Genomic DNA, 17,761 nt, shown 5'->3' with positions numbered 1-17,761 from the left:
ACTTAATAGACTGCCTGGGCTGGGGATGTGCTTTACCTCAGATTCAAGGTGATTTCCAGGCACACACTTGCACTAAACCGTCAGTCGGGGGCACCTCTTCCAGGGCCAAGGACAGGCTAGCTCTGTGGATCCTTGCATAGCTGTTTCACTGTGCAGCCCAGATTTAGGGGAGCCAGGATTTGTTCTGATGATTATGATAAGGCCTGTAGGCAAGGGAATAGCTGATAAGATGGGAAGTTTTTCAGTAGTTTTTATAGTTTGAAAAACAGGAGGCACAAGAGGCCACAAAAGGCCATGTGATTCCTTATTACATAGAAGGCAACAACAGACAAGAGTTGCTGCCGTGGTTTGCCCAGGAGGGCCGGGTGAAGAAGGGCAAGCGGGTCAAAGTAATTTTGAATAATTTTCAAGGACCATAGGGTGGTCAGTGCGTGGGTGCCTGGGAGCTGACCCTAACTGGGGCTTAGCACAGGTCAGTAATGTTCGAGGGTTTGAGAAACCTTCCATTGCTGACAAAAGGAGGTGGCCAGAGGTGGACTCTCTGGATTGGTCATTTTATATATGAAAGGAACATTCAGCTGCTCTGTCTGAGAGGTGTAGGGCTCTCACTTTGATCCAGGATTAGCTGGAAGTCCTCCACTTCATGTTAAAGCATCAGAATTTTTTCTTTTTTTAATTTTCTTTGTATTTATTCTTTGTCTTTCACATCACCTCCCCACCCCCCATCAAAAACTAAAACAAAATACATTTTAAGTGAAAAAATAAAGGAAGAAGAGGAAAATCTTGTGGAAGGTGCACTGTGACACAGTCACACAGTAAATCTCTTCATTCATGTATCTTTACTTACAGGTGTTCATTGCAAAAAATCCCTGGTCTAGTTTGAGGCCCCTTTTCTCTGCTACACCATTGATGCTGAGTGCTCATTGGGACTCTTCCTGGACATCGGGCTGCTGTCCTCTGTGTTGGATCTGGGAGGCATGCAAATAATGAGGGACAGACCACCAAAGTCTATGAAATCAGAAGCAAACTTTATTCCAAAAATTCCCATGGGGCACAAAAACCTTACCAGCTAGTGGGGACCACAGTCAGAATTCGGGCTTCTGAAATTGTGGCAGTGGGGGCTAGCTCAGGATCCCTTTTTATAACAAGAAATAAGCAGTAGGCATGGACAAAGGAATTTTTACAAGTTCGCGGTTAAGCTTAGAGACATTATATTTTACAATTTTTGCTTACAAGGTTTTGGCTCAACGGTGTTTACAAAAAGATCCTTCAGCTTTCTTGACACAGCTAACAGTGTTTACAAAACCCCTCAACTTCCATGACATAGCCAGTTTCCCGTAGCAGGGAAGAACAGGAAACAATGTGAAGCCAAAAGTCACGCAGAAACAACTTATTAAAAGTTAACCTTTGTTCACAGCGGCTGCCAGCCCTAAGGGGCAGAGGGGTTATCCTTAAAAGTTAACCCCTGACTGTCGACAGAGGTGTTAGGTCTAAGGCAAAAAGCCATTGTTCAAAGTTAACCTTTGGTCTCTGACAAAGCTGCTAATTGTCAGTTTTCATTTCTTTAAATTTATGATTTTATATTCCTACATTCCTAGACCCTTCACTGCGTTGTGGAGATCCTGCACCTCTGGATCTACAGGATCATCCTGTCCCTCCCCAGCCCTGCCCCAACACACACACACACACACACACACACACACACACACGACACGTGCGCGCGCACATATGTATACACACACACACACACACACACACACACACACGACACGTGCGCGTGCACATATGTATACACACACGCATGCGCGTGCGCACGCACACATGCACACATGCACGCACCCACACACACACCCCTGTGCTCCAGATGTTGGGGAGGGCCAACATACAACCATGGTTCTGTCTCTGGACAGTTGCTCTCTCCAGCACTGGCCTGACTAGCTCACTCCTTGCAGGGATGAGCAAGAGGTGGGTCCAGTCCCTGACTTTCACATTCTTAGGCTCCTTTCTCTCCACACCTACACCATCAGGGCCAGCTTTACTATGTTGCCCAGGTGAAGTCTAGGGGCCACTCTCCTGAGTACCGCAGCTGATGCAGGACAGGGAAACCTGTCCTACTCTTATGACCTCAGGGCCAGCTCTTCCGCAGAAGGACATCTCTTCCCCCATGCCATGCCACTGAATGACAGATGAGTCGTGGGAAAAACTCCCATGCTATCAGCACCAGCTTCAGAACTGGTTCATCCACACCTCTACCCACAAGGTCAGCTCTACTGTGCTGCCTAGGCTCGGAGCAAGACTCGCTTTCCTGAGTGCTGCAGCTGGTAACTGCCTCTGGTAAGGGGGAGGGTAGGCTTACTCTTCTGTTGCAGGCAGTAAGGGTCAAAGGGTAAGGGGACATTTCTTCCCCCACCCACACTGCTGCATGAGAGACAGTAGAGGGGACAGCCTTCCCTGGCTCATAAATTCGGGGCTGGCTCATCCACACCGCCACCAACATTGCTGGCTCTATTTGCTGCCCACGAGAGGTGCAGGGCCTGCTCTCCTGAGTGTTATATCTGCTGGGGGACAAGGACAGTTCTTCCACTCCGATGACCTCAGGGACAGCTCCTCCAACTGCCTCAGGTGTTGATGGGTGGGGGCATCTCTCCCCCTCCCATGCCACCACAAGACAGATGAGTAATGGGGACAGTTCTTCCATGCTGACCACTTTGGAGCGGGCTCACCCACACCTCTGCCAACAGGGTTGGCTCTGCTGAAGCATCAGAAATATTAAAAAAAAAAACATGAATAATTCAATCCAGCTAAACTGAAGCCAACCCTAGAGAAGTTCAAATTCTCAGTTTTTGATACACATCTACACACACACACACACACACACACATTCTGACAAGCATGCCATTCTGAGTATGTTGAGGAAAAAGAAACCTCTATAATCACTTCCTATAAGAAACAAAAATAGATAACAATGACATCATTGGGAAATGTGATGGTTGCTCTTGTCAACATGACAACACTGTAATTGAGTCTGTAATTGAGTTTCCAGAGAGGGTTAATCACATGGGAAGACCCATCCCGAATGTGGGCACCATTTTCCTATAGACTGGGATCCTGGGCTGATTAAATCATTTATCCCTCTCTGCTTTCTGGCTGCGTATGCAATGCCGCAGCCACTTCACACAGCTGCTGCAGCTTCCTGACAGTGTATGCGATGCCACAGCTACTTAACACAGCTGCTGCAGCTTCCTGACAGTGTATGCGATGCCACAGCCACTTCACACTGCTGCTGCAGCTTCCTGACAGTGTATGCGATACCACAGCCACTTCACACTGCTGTTGCAACTTCCTGGCTGTGTATTCATGGTCATGTGGCCATTCAATATGGTCTTGATCAGTGGATGCTAAGAGTACAGCTACTTCAATATATACCAGGACTTCCTCTCCTTCAACCATCCTGTGTTATTTAGTTTTATATCAACTTGACACAAACTGGAGTCACTTGGGAAGAGCCTCCATTGGTCTGTAGGCAAGCCTTTGGGGCATTTTCTTGATTAATGAATGTGGGAGGATCCAACCCACTGTGAGTGGTGCTAGCACTGAGCAGGTGACCCTGCGGCAGTCCGAGTAAGCCCCAAGTGAGCAAGCCAGTAAGCAGCATTCCTCCATGGTTACTGCTTCAATCCTGCCTCCAGGTTGGTGCCGTGGGTTCTGGCCCAGAGTGGGCTGTGATGCAGGAGTGAAAGCCAAGTAAATCCTTTCCTCTCCCAGGTGCTTTTGATCAGGGCGTTTTATCACAGCAACAGAAACAAGGACACTCCCTTCAAGAAATGATTGATCTATTGTGTCGTTTTTGCAATACCTGTGACTGAACCCGGACCTCATACATACCAGGGAAGCACTCTGCCGCTGAACTGCAGCCTGTATTTTTACTTTTCATCTTGAGGCAAAGTCTTGTTAAGCTGTCTAGGCTGACTTGAACTCTCTCTGTAATCCATGCTGGCCCTGAGTTTTCAATCCTCCTGCCTCCACTTCTGGAGTAGCTGGGATAACAGGCCCATACTGTTACTAAGCTGTGGTTTGGCAGATCCGGCAGGGGAGCCTCGTCTTCAGATGAGAAGATTTTTGGGTGCTCAGAGATCTGTGGGAGCCCGCACTGTGTGGGGACTGTGTTTGGGTAAAGGATACTCCCAGCAGGAGAACGTGGCCCTGAAAGTGTGATGGTGAGTGTTGCCGGAGCTGTTCCCGGAACAGAAGCAAAGTGTCAGAAAATGAGCTAAGGCTTTGAAAGGAGCCTGCGCTGTACGGGGCAGAAGCTGCAGTGGAGTTCAGAACGTCCTCTGCCAGCAGATCAGGAGTTGTTTGTTCCCTGCCCTCTACAGTTTATACTTCCTCTGTTTTCTCCTCGGTGACTCTTTCCTTCTTTCTCAGCTTCTCTGTGGGTATGAAAAGAAACTCCTCCCATCAGTGAGGAAAACTTGTGAAACAAATATTTTGGATCTATTACAAATCTGTTGTTTTCCTTTTCCTCTGACTATTTACATCTCCTTCCCTTCCTGGCACTGGTGGAGATGAGGGTGGGGACCGTGTAGTCAAGCCCTGGGACATAAATTAAAACACAGGTGATGCCACAGCCCCGCAACATGAGCTATTAAGGGTGCCATTAATGTTTTCATCCGGGCAACGTGCTTTCGGAGCCTCTGAAGGAGACAGAGGTAGAAAGGACTTCCTGCCAGCTGTGGCCAAATTTGTGATGAGACAGCTTCCAACCACTTACCATTCCAGAGGCTTTGAGTCACACTGTGGATGCTAATTAATGTTTCACGTTAGTGTGTGTGAGTGTGTGTGTGTGAGTGTGTGTGTGTTTGTGATGGGGGCATCAAATGTCCTCTTCAATGATTTCTCCACCTCATTTTCGAGACAGTCTTTCACTGAACCCAGAACTTGCAAACTTGGCTAGACCAGCTGGCCACCGAGTCCCTAAGAGGCCACTTGTCTCTGTCTCCAGGGCTGGGATTACAGGCATGTCTTGTTGCGCCTGACTTTTTCCTAAGTGCTGGGGATCTTCATGTTTGTGCAGCATGCACATTTTACTGATTGAACCATCCTCCCATCCCTTTATTTATTAATTTGTTATGTAAAAACCTTTCTTGTGGTGAGGTATATTTGTAAAGGAAATTTTTCTCTAACAGACATGTTATATGACATATCACCATCTATGTACCTGCTGCTTAGTTTTGGAGCATTAGAGAATTCCCAGGCTCTTATTGATATAAGCCGCAATGCTGTGAACATCCTTCTGAACAGAAGTGTCATCTGCATTTGTGACTCTGTTCCTGGGACAGTTACCTCAACATGGGCCAGACGATGTGATCATCTAATTGGGGGGCTGTTAACATACATCACCAGAATATCTACATTGTCTTTCTCCTCCATATCCACTCCTCTCTACTTTGTCTTCGCTCTCCTTGAGTTTGAAAGGATCAAACAACGGAATACGGGTCCAGGGCCTCTTCACAGTGACTGAATAAACAGAGTGGAGGCTGTGACCACTGTTGCCTCCTTCCCTTCCCCGGTCTCGTCCAAACGCTTCAGTGCCCCAGGCTGCTCTCTCTCGCGTATCACCAACGCCGGCTCAGCATTGCCCAGGTCTGTTCCCAAAGTGTGTGGCCAAGGGAAAACTTCAGACAATGACACATGCCTTCACTCAGGGTCCTAAGAAGAAAAGTGGCTTACAGGTTTTCAGCCCTGGGTTTTCATTGGTAATGTAGAAGTTGTTCTGATCTTAGCCTGCAGGGTAGACGCCCCAGCGAGCTTGGTGAAAGGAAAGAAGTGCAGCCTGGGTTGGTGGAGGGTAGGGCCTGGGCATTCACAAGTCAGCCAGAAGCAAGGCATGAGGACACTCAAAGCAAGAGAAAATCATCTGGGAATGTGCGGGTGACACGTGGGGCCTGGTGATTGGCTTGTTCAGACACTGGGTGCTCCTTTAGTGCTACTCAAAGACGGCAGCACAACACTGGACGGAGTCCCCGGTCTTCACCGTGTTGTTAGTGTCCAGATGCCCTGTCTGCCTGGAGGTTAGATCCACACTGTCAAAAGTCCTGCTTCTCTCCCGGTCCGTTAGAGCTCCCACGGCACCAGCCTGCCGGACGAATGGAAGATCTAAGTTGTCCCTAGCAGACTCTCTGGTGGCAAGAGGCAGTTTCGGAGTCACCCTTAGGCTGGAGGATTTCACACTCTGCTGCCTAAGTTGGTCCTATAAAAATTACACTCAAAGCCAGGCATATGTGACCCCAGCCCCTGGGAGCCGGAGGCCTGAATATGTTTGTGTTTGAGGCCAGTCAGGCTATGTAGCAGCCTGTCTCTAAACAAGCAGATAAACAAATAACTGCCGTCACATTCTTAGATAATTTATTTTGATGTTTTTGTGCTCTGTGGAGCTGACTTCTTATCTGATTCCAAAGATGCATGTACTTTGATCAGGTCCCTGGATGGGGTGTGTTCTCAGCATAGCCCTGGAGGAATGTGGCTGTATCTACTCATCATTTTATAAATATTGATGAAAAATGGTAAAAATGTTTTAAAGGAAACTTTATCTGAGGGAGTGTTTTGGAATTCAGTTTTTTTTTTCTCCCTTCCAAAGTCTTTCATGTCTCCCATTTTGGCACTGAAATCTAAACAGTCAAGGTGGGTGGGCCAGCCCCCATAATATGTTCACTATTGATGTACCCCAGATTCTGAATAGAGTAGGCTTGAGGAACAGGGCCTTCAGGAGTTATGGTTGCCACAACCAACCCTTGTACACTAGATATGACAAAAATCCCGGTGTCTTCCCAGAAGGAATGGAGAATTGCTCGGCATTTTGCGAATGCCCTTCAGTGCAGAGATGTGAGAGAACAGACAGCTCGTGCTGTAGCAGAGCCGCTGAAGTGGCGGAATACTGCCCAGCTCCTCGTGGGCACACACTGTCACAGGTCAGAAAGAAAGGGAGGGCGTGTCTGAGGTGGTTGCGCCACAGTGGAACCTGCGCCTTCACATTTCTCTTCTGTAGTCATTCACTTAAATGACAGAGCTGAGACGAGACTCAAAGAGCAGCCAGATACTTTCCAGAAGGACTTAGAGACCCAAGAGAGAACCTGGACCACAGAAGCCTCGGACCAGTGAATTTGAACTTTCCGATGAGTTTTTACTTTGGTTCTTCTGTCTCCACCTCTCAAGGGCTGGGTCCTCTGGAGTTACAGGCACTGTGAGCTGCCTGATGTGGACTAGCCCCTGAGCCATCCCTCTAGTCCCAGGGAAGTCTGTGCCACCTCCCTTCTTACTCTCTTGATGGACAGAGTTCTTAGCTGACCCTCCTCACCAGGAGCTGCTGCACCTTGTTACCTTTGTTGCCATCTTTGTTATGACATCTTTACCAATTGCCAGTTGAAAGAATGGAGAAAGATAAGTAACTTGTTTAAGGCATTCTGTCTAGTGACTGATACTCACTGGAGCATCCCCTGGCTAGCTCCTATGGAGCAGACCACAGTAATTTCATTGCTCTCTGGCTCATTGTCTCCCCCACCCCAAAGTCATCTGAAATCCTGGAAGACATAAATCTCTGAGGCTAAATTCAGAGTCTTAAAAGATTAAAATCTTGAGAACCTTAATTCTCATGAAGAAGAAGAAGGGTAGGAAACCAAATTCTAAGGAAGGAGTTGGTCAAGTGATTTGGCAGCAACAGACAATCTGGCTTTAAAATGCGTTTTGGGGCTGGAGAGCTGATTCAGTGGTGAAGCATTTGCTTGGCAAGCTTCAGGAGGACCAGATTTCCAGTGCTCAGTACCACACCTGTGACTCCCGCGATGGGGAGGTGGAGACAGACCCCTGCAGCTCGCTGGCTAGCTAGTCTAACTGAACTGGTGAGCTCTGGATTCCCTGAGAGACCCTGTTTCAAAAAATAAGGTGCTGAATGACCGAAGAACACACCAGCTGCTAACTTCTGGTTCGCACACACACAGGAAGGGGCACAAGCAGACGTGCACAAATACATGCTCACACTCCAGAGAACACACACACACACCTCAGAAAGAGGGAGAGGTAGAAGGAAAGGAGGGGCATGAGGAAGGAAGAAGGGAGACAGGAAGGAAGAACACGCTTCATTAATCTGCATTGGCTTTCTTTCCAGATGGTGAAATTCCAGCAGCATTTACTGAATGAAAGCTGGTTTTCCCTGAAGAGACCAGGGAAGTCATTAGTTGAAAAGAATTGTGTGCACAGTAGGATAAGAGCACACACCATGCCCTGAGTACCGTGTCCACTAAACCTGTGGTCTGAGTAGGAGAGCATTCGGACCTGAGAGCTGAGTACCCCAAACAGCTCAGACGAGATGGGACCGTTAATGGAGACTGTCACTTTGGTGTGCACCTTGTCAGCATGTATCAAATTGTAAATAGATTTTAAAATCAAGTGTCGCATGGAAGGTGAATGGGGATATATTCTCTCAGTAGAGCTATGTCCTAAAAGAAAAAAAAAAGGGGCAGCATTCATTGTGATGAAAGACTTTAAAATACAACAATAGCCTTGGAGGTTGGCCACCTCTGAGTTCTTCTAGTCTACCATCATGTATCTGTGCAGGCCCCATCCCTGTAATACGCATTGTCATGTATGGAATCTTCTTTTCCAGCATTTTTGTTGGGGTTTTCCCGCTACCTTAAATCCCCAGCATTGTTTTTCACAAGTGGCTATCATGTGTATTTTATCCTCATATAATTTCCAATATCACAGGTGTCTATTACATGATAATTTTTTGAAGGTTCATTGATTTCGTCTTTGTAAATCTGTGTACAAACTGCATTGTAAAGACTAACTTTGTAAGTATTAAATATATTTACAATGCAATGAAGCTTTTCCAAGAAAGAAAGCTGCATCCTTTTGTTCATGGGCATTAGAAAGACAGTTTTTCCACATCTCTCCTTTCTGGGTGACAGATTTGGTCCATCCTATCAAAGACTTTGATTGTCCATCACTGTGTCCCAGATGACAGCCATAAAGCTGGATGCATACAATTACATACCTACCACATAGCATCTTAACTTTTGACTTATTTAAGAATTACTGCTACACATTGGGGTTATTAGTACAACTGAATGCTTATGCTTAGAACAAAATATCTGCTATGGTTACACCCGCCAGGCAAGAAGCAGGTTCTCTGTGAGTTCCAGGTCAGCCAGAGTTGCATGGTGTCATCCTGTCAAAAACAAAACAAAACAAGAAATGTAAATAGGTCTATGGGCTATGGATGAAGCTCAGTTGAAGAACCCTTGTCTGATGTACACAAAGCCCAAGGTTCCACCCCCAGCACCTCACAGGTTAAGAGTGCCTGTGCCTGCAATTCCAGCGCTTAGGAGGTAGACACAGGAAGATAAGAAGTTCATGGTCAGTTTTGGCTGTGTTGAATTCAAGGCTATATTGGGCTACACCAGACTCTGTCTCAAAATAACAAAAACCTGAACAAACCAAACCCCCAAAAGTAAATAAATGAATGCCGGGGATGTAGTTCTCTGGTACGTGCTTGCCCCATGGGCAGTGAGCCCTAGTTTTGATTGCCAGCAGTGGAAATAATAAATAAATTAATACTTTATAATAAGTTTTTTTTTTGTTTGTTTTGTTTTTTGGTTTTTCGAGACAGGGTTTCTCTGTGGTTTTGGAGCCTGTCCTGGAACTAGCTCTTGTAGACCAGGCTGGTCTCGAACTCACAGAGATCCACCTGCCTCTGCCTCCCAAGTGCTGGGATTAAAGGCGTGCGCCACCACCGCCCGGCTATAATAAGTTTTAAAACTTCTTTTTTCCGTTAGCATTCCCATTTTTGGATTTTCCTAACTTCACCGTTTGGGATTGTGATCTCCAGCATTGTGCCTTGTGGAACAGACATCCCATTTTATATTCCGACCCAGGTGTTTGGTTTCCATGACCAAAAATCAAAGCCTCTCCATGACCCACATGAAGCCCTGAGCCTTCTCACATGTGTGTGGTGAATATTTATTTTTTTAGAAGTTATTGATCATGTTTTTACAGCTGGTCAGATGCCGGTTTTTTAAGGGAAGGACGAGGTTCATGGCTCATGACAAGAACCTGACACTCAGTTGGCTCATTCTTCAAAGGTAGCCTGGTGACCCCATTCAGTTTTACCGATCAAAATGCAACAAATCTGTAAAGTCCAGTTCACTATGAGACACCAACATCCCGTTCCCGGTGTGTACAACACTGTCCAGAGACATTCAGGAGTGGCGCTTGGGGAGCAGGGAGATTCCTGCTGGTTCACTTCCTCTTCCAGAAGGAGGGGAATTGGATCCATGCGCTTGCACCAATGGCTCAAAGAAGCAATAGCTGGGAAAGTGTTAGTGAGGAGGACCTACAGGATAGCAAGTGCTTCACCCACGGGCAGGGCAAGACTGCGTCCCTTGTGCGGTCTCTTTCCTTCTCTGGAATTTAGAATCGTATTATGGTGTGGTCGAACGTGTTGGTGCGAATGTTTCCCATAAGCCCCAGACCACTTGATGCCCCGTTGGCGGTTCTGTTTGGGGAAGCTTTAGAGGCGGGATCGTGCTGGAGGAAATGTGTCACCAGGGGTGGGCTTTGAGGTTTCAGAGTCCACAAACCACTCCCAGTTCACTTTTCCTGCTTCCTGTTTGTCACCGGAGAAGGGGCCGTTCTAGCTACCGTGCCTGCTTGCCGCCGCCTTTCCCTGCCATGCTGGTGACGGACTGCGACCCCTCTGGAGTCATAAGCCACAAACAAACCCTTCCTACTGGAAGTTTCTTTGGTTATGGTGCTTTAAAACGACAAGAGAAAAGTAACTAAAACACCAAGATAGGCCTCAAACCCACTGTATAGTCAGGCATGGCCTTGTGCATCCGATCCTCCTGCCTCCACTCCCTGGTGCTAGGATTAATGGGCACGTACTATCATGCCTGGTTGATCCAAGGTTTCAAACATGCACGCACTCTACCAGCTGAGCTGCTTTCCCAGTCCTGTCACATGGCTTAGTTCATTTTCAGTTGCTCAAACTGAATACAGGAGGCTAGGTGAGTTATAAAGACTGGAGATTTATTCAGCTCATGGTTTGGAAGGCCAGACAGCTCAAGAGCATGGTGCTGCCCTCTGCTCCACATCTGGAGAGGGTCTTCTTGTGTGTCACATGGCACAACTGGATATTTCTCTTCCTCTCCTTAGAAAGCTCCCAAAGCCGCCATGTTCTCCAATAACAATCACCCCTTAAAGGGACACTTTCAAATGTCATTCGCATGTGAATTTTAGGATGAAGTTTCCAACACATGGGGACACATTCAGGCACAGCACACAGTTGTACGTATTCCACTAAGAGCTTCCAAAGCAAAGCCAGATCTAGAATATCAAACCAGGGTCTTTATAACATCTTTCTACTCGCAAGCCCCCTTGCCTGAGACATCTTACTACAACCTCACACAATGAGTCTGGATAGTAGTTGTACAAATCAAATACTCACTAAAATAAATCACATCTATTTTAAAGTAATTATTGATTGTACATACAGTTTTGACACTTTTTAAAGATGAAAACAGATTTGCATCTTAATGAGAGAGATACCTTTATTTTTAAAGAGATTTATTTATTTATTTATTTATTATGTATACAGTGTTCTGCCTGTGTGTATCCCTGCAGGCCAGAAGAAGGCACTAGATCTCATTATAGATGATTGTGAGTCCCATGTAGTTTCTGGGAATTGAACTCACGACCTCTGGAGGAGCAGTCAGTGCTCTTAACCTCTGAGCCATCTCTCCCAAAATAGAGATGCCTCTATTTTTACATAGAGAATGAAATCTTGGGCGAATATTTGATGTTGGAGGACATAAAGGGTCCTCTGCATTTTTAGGAACTGACTGATACTCCGATTCTGTGATTGTCGATACTGGTTACACTGTTTTACATACAAAGCATAAGATGGCAAATGAGAGTTTAGGGTCATTTCAAACAGCGCTGGGAATTCTGTCCTAAACCCAACCCTAAATTCTTTTAAAATTTTTGCAGATGTTGGGCTGGAGCGATGGCTCAGTGGTTAAGAGCACTGGCTGTTCTTCCAGAGGACCAAGGTTCAATTCCCAACAGGCAAACGGCAGCTCATAACTGTCTATAACTCCAGTTCCAGGGGATCTGACACCCTCACACAGACACAAATGCAGGTAAAATGCCAATGCACATGAAATAAAAACACAAACTAAAAAGATTTGCATATGTGCTTGCATTGTCTACATGGAAGCAAGCATACTGTGTGCATGTCTGGTGACCACAAAGGCCAGAAGAGTGTGTCGGATCTCCCGGAACTGGAGTGATAAATGACTGTGAGCTGTCATGCGGGTGCTGGGAACCAAACCGGATCCTCTCTAAGAGCTGCAAGCACTCCTGACCAGGGTCACCTCTGCAACTCCCCCTGACCAGGGTCACCTCTGCAACTTGCATTCAATTTCTTTTTATCATAAACTCCAGACAGGATTTCAAACAGCCATCTTTGAAAGTTAAGCCTCTAACACAACCCAGTCCAAAGGCCCTAATTTGGTACTTGCTGGAAACGATGACGGGAAATGCTGTCTTTTGTTTTCCGTCACTAAACCATACTGCTTCCATAGAAATGGATAGCTATTTGTGTATAGCAAAAGCACTGTAGTTTACAGTGTACAGTAGCTTCACATCTGCGCCAGGTGTTTCAGGCGGTGTCTGTTGGCACAGCATGGTATGAAGGTATAAGCAATGCAAAGCGAGCATGGCTATAGAGAAATCATGTGATGCGTGTGTGAGCATAGCCAGAGCACCTGGGATCATTACATGCTTGGTTTTGAATTAATTTTTGTTCATGGGCGCTCAAAAACTTCCTGCTCATTTTTTCCCCAACTCTTACAGGATTGCAAGGCTCAAGATAGAAGACATGGGGTTGTGGTGGAATATTATTTTAACTAGGCAAAGTGTGCTACATTTGTTTCTGCCGTCTTAGTGATGTAAAGGTGTTACATTTGTTTCTGCTGTCTTTGTTAATGATGTAATGATGCGTTACATTAGTTTCTGCTGCAATCATGTTTAATTATGTAAAGATGTGTTGCATTTGTTTCGCCTTGTCTGCCTAAGGCATCTGACTGGTCTAATAAAGACTTGAATGGCCAAGAGGTAGGCAGGAGAAAGGATAGGCAGGGCTGGCAGGCAGAGAATAAATAAGAGGAGAAATCTAGGCTCGAAAAGAACATGAGAAGAGAGGAGAGAACGAGGAGAAAGAGGGGGACAAGCCCAGGTGCAGAAGCTAGGCAGCCATCAGTCTGTCAGACACAGAGACAGCAGGAAAGTAAGATAAACAGAAAGATGAGAGAGAAAAGTTAAAAGCCCTGAGGCAAAACACAGATGAAGTGAAACAGATTAAAATAAGAGTTTTTTAGACTGAGCATTCGAAACTAGTAAATCTCCATGTCATGATTTGGGAGCTGGTTAGTGGCCCAGGAGAAAAAGCCTGGTACAGGGGTCACAACTGAACACCAGGCATATGTTTTGTTATTCTTTTACAGGGGAGAGAGGTCCAAGACCAAGGTGTTGTTGTGTTTCTGGTGAGGACTGAATTGTATTGCAGGCAGCCTCCGCTGGCTATGTGCTCACGTGACCTTGCTATCAGACCTCAGGGAAAATGTGAATCTTCATCTCTGCCAAGGGATGCCAGTTCTCAGACTACCCTGCCCTTAGTGTTCTCACCAGCCTTATAGAACCACCACCTCGAAAGTTCCACCTCCAAATCTGTCACTGGAACTTCAGTATAGGAAGTTGAGGGCTTGAGTGAGCACACATTTAATATTTAACACTTCTCTTGCCCCCAAATACTTCTGATCAACTTTCTCGTGTTAGGTAGACTTGTGCTGACTAGTTTTATGTCACCTGACATAAGTTAGTGTCATCAGACAGAAGAGAGCCTCAATTGAAGAATGCCTCCGTAAGACCAGGCTGTGGGTAAGCCTAAAGGGCATTTTCTTAGTGATTGATGGTGGAAGGAGGGCCCAGCCCACTGTGGGTGGTGCTATTCCTAGGTTGATGGTCCCAGGTTCCATAAGAAAGTAGCTCAGCCACTCGGGAGGCAGAGGCAGGCAGATCTCTGTGAGTTCAAGACCAGCCTGGTCTACAAGAGCTAGTTCCAGGACAGGCTCCAAAACCACAGAGAAACCCTGTCTCGAAAGACCAAAAAAAAAAAAAAGTAGCTCAGCAAGCCGTGAGGAGCAAGCAATCTAAGCTGCACCCCTCCATGGCCTCTGCATCAGCTCCCGCCCGCCTCCAGGTCCCCGCCCCATTTGAGTTCCTGTTCTGATTTCCTCCAATAATGGACTATGACATGAAAATGTAAGCCAAATAAACCCTTTCCTCCCCAAGCTGCTTTTGGTCATGGCACACAGCAATGGAATCCGTGACTAACACAAGCTTGGTGTTAGGAAAATGACGGAAGAAATGTTGCAAACCCCAAAAAGGAACTCACTCCAGAGCCTGACTCTGTAGCTACTCCAGTGGCAGAATGTTCTGGAAACGCTGCGACGTGCACTGTCCCGTGGCCTTGCCCATGGCGCTACCTTGAGCACACATCTCTACAAAGATCCCAAGTGAATGGCAGCAATCGTTTTCTTGATGCCACAGAGCTGCACATCAGGTTGAAAAGGTCCCAAGCAAGAAATTGGTATAAACTTTAGAAATTGGGCCAAACTTAGAGTGAGCTCTGCTGGGCTCTCAAGGTTTTTTTGTTTTGTTTTGTTTGTTTGTTTTGAGACAGGGTTTTGCGGTAGCTTTGGTACCTGTCCTGGACCTAGCTCTTGTAGACCAGTCTGGCCTTGAACTCACAGAGTTCCACCTGCCTCTGCCTCCTGGATGCTAGGATTAAAGGTGTGTGCCTCCCACCTCCCAGTCTGTCTCAAGGTTTATCTGGGCCAACCTCCCAGACTCACGACTCCATTCCCTCCCTTTCATCTACAGGCCTGGCACGGACGCTGTGTCAAAGGCTTCGTGAGAAAACAGGTGGGGGTGTGGGAGGAGGACGTGGTGGGGTGGGGTAGGGGCTCTGCCGAGGATAAACCAAACAGAGAAAGCTGAGGCTCGGAAACACAGACTGAAGACTTTTAAGCTTCTTACTAGTGGCACTAAGCTTTTTTTTTGGTTTTTCGAGACAGGGTTTCTCTGTGGCTTTGGAGCCTGCCTGGAACTAGCTCTTGTAGACCAGGCTGGTCTCGAACTCACAGAGATCCTCCTGCCTCTGCCTCCCGAGCGCTGGGATTAAAGGCGTGCGCCATCACCGCCCAGCTGGCACTAAGCTTTTACACTGCTGTCCAGAATATCCTTCCATTTAAGAATTGAGATTGTTTGGATTAACAAGGGAAGCACAAAAGACCTGGGAGTGCCATTACGGGCAACTCACCACTAGGGGGCGCTCAGGTTTCCCTGTCCTCGGACGAGGAGCCAGGAAGACTGGATTATGAGGAATGACGATAAGGTGGAGGGTTTATGGTATTGGATAGGGAGGACTTTGGAAGCTATTGTGCTTGTTTTGGCATGTGAGGGGCACTTAAGACCCAGTTATTTAAGTATAGTGTGTGTTATTAACCTAGACATCTCTGTAAACCTACTGGGTGAAGAGTTCTGGGGTGTACTGTTCTAAAGAAAGGCTCACGTTAAGACAACTTTCTTGTGCGAGCGTTTTGCATCATAAGGGAGAGGCGTCCTTTCTGACTTAAATACATTAACCCACGGTTTGAATATTCCTTCCAGTTTTAAAAAGGCGCTGTGTCTAAACCATACCATTTTTTCCCCTAGAAGATTCAGCAGCAGAGAAAATGTTGCTTAATTTCAGAAAGTCTTTACATTTCACTTTAAATTTCAGTGGCATAGCAGTTGAGCCTTCCAAAGGCCAGCAGAACAAGTCACCAAGTAGAGTTGGCATCAAGTAGAGTTGACACCAGGTCCCAGGTTGAAGCCATCCCCATCCTCTTCTGAACTGTATCCAAATTCATAGCTGCGACCCGCGCCATTTATTGGTGACCTCCACTGATCCTAGAGTCTGTCTTTCCCTAAAGTCTTACAGCCTCTGTAACTCCCTTTTTTCTTTCTTTGTGTTCAAAATATTTATTATTATTTTAAAAGTGTGTGTGTGTGTGTGTGTGTGTACATGAGAGTGCAGTGCCTAGGTCAGAGGAGGGCATCAGATCCCCGGAGCTGGAGTTACAGGTGGCTGTGGGCTGCCGCTGTGGGTGCTGGGAACTAAACTCGCGTCCCCTGCAGAAGTGTTTGTGCTCTTAGCAGCTGAGCCATGTTTCTGACCTGTGCCAGCAGGTGTCTTCACTTACATGTTTAGTAGGCAAGTTCAAGGGCCTCCATAATTTTTAATATCAGGGATTATGGGACAGGAGATCAGAGGTGCAATCCAAAATTCTCTTGACTTGATTTTCTGCTCTCACCTCATCTCTAGGAAGTGATAGTCATAAAAAGAGGCTAGACCATGGTCAAGGACAGTAAGACATTCCTCAGGCTAGACCAAAGACAAGGGCAGCAAAACATTCCTCGAGCTAGATGAAAACCAAAGACTTGACCTAGGCCAAGGGCACTAAGACAAGAGACAGAAAATTTGCTTTGCTGTAACTTCCTGTATGTGGTAGACGAGGTGACATGACCAGAGACGTCAAGGGCCCTCATACAGCTCAGGGATTTGAAATCAAATACTCAAACTTAAAATCTAGCTTCTTTTCCAGCCTTGGCTATAAAACTATGAGCTAGCTTACCCAAATTACTTGAAATGAGAGGTCTTATGGTGACCAGCTCTCTGGCTGGTGATTACAATGATCACAGCTGACTGACGGACACCGGGGCCTCACTGTCTTCAGCCTCTTGAGAACGCTCACATAGCACCATTACCGTTTCACAGACAAATCTCGACCTTCAGGGATGCCAGAAACCAAACCAAGCCAAAACACACAACCTTGTAGTCAGTGAAACATCCTACATTTGGTAAAGTCCAGAATTAAACCTAGGTTTGTTCTTTAAACCGAAAAACACCGGCATATGGGCTATCTGCAGATTCCTTTAAAACCTGAAACAATAGCGAAGGAGTGACATTGAACTTCATGTGGCGTGGTGCAACGACTCGACTGGAAAAAATACTACCACGCAAAGACAGGAAGCTGTCTCACCTTCCCTGCCTGGGAAAACAAGCAGCTCTGATTATCTCCAATTACTCTGTCCTTGACGTGGAACCTCCAGATGGCTGCTGTAATTGCACGGGAAGTCAACCTGGACCGCCACTGTTTGTCAGGGGCCCATTTCATCACTTCTGTGACCAGCCCATGACTTATCGCTGGGAATCGAGTTCATGGGTGTTTCTGGTTCAATGAATCCTTCTGGTAATTAAAGTTGAGAGAATGAATGGCATTTTATTGGGAGCTGCTGACATCTGGCTGTAATGCCATAAAAAGGGGACTGTTCAGGAGAAAGTGAAAGTGTAGTTACCACTGAACTTGCGTGTACAGGTCTCGGCACATTGAATTTGAGTCAATAACGCTGCAGTGCAATAGCACGCATGCCTCAGTGCATCATGTGGAATGATGTGCAATTAATCCCCTTCTCATCAGTGCCTTGGAAAGAATCAACTATCAAAGTAGACTTCAGCAACTAGTCAATACTGCCTAAAGAACTATTTTGCATCTCCCCAAAAGTTCGAGCATTTCTTTACTAACACCGATGAGAACAAACA

The sequence above is a fragment of the Chionomys nivalis genome, chromosome 24, assembly GCF_950005125.1.
Source record: "Chionomys nivalis chromosome 24, mChiNiv1.1, whole genome shotgun sequence".
Classification (NCBI taxonomy): Eukaryota; Metazoa; Chordata; class Mammalia; order Rodentia; family Cricetidae; genus Chionomys; species Chionomys nivalis.
The sequence above is the reverse complement of the archived record's forward strand: the minus strand, read 5'-3'. Positions refer to the sequence as shown.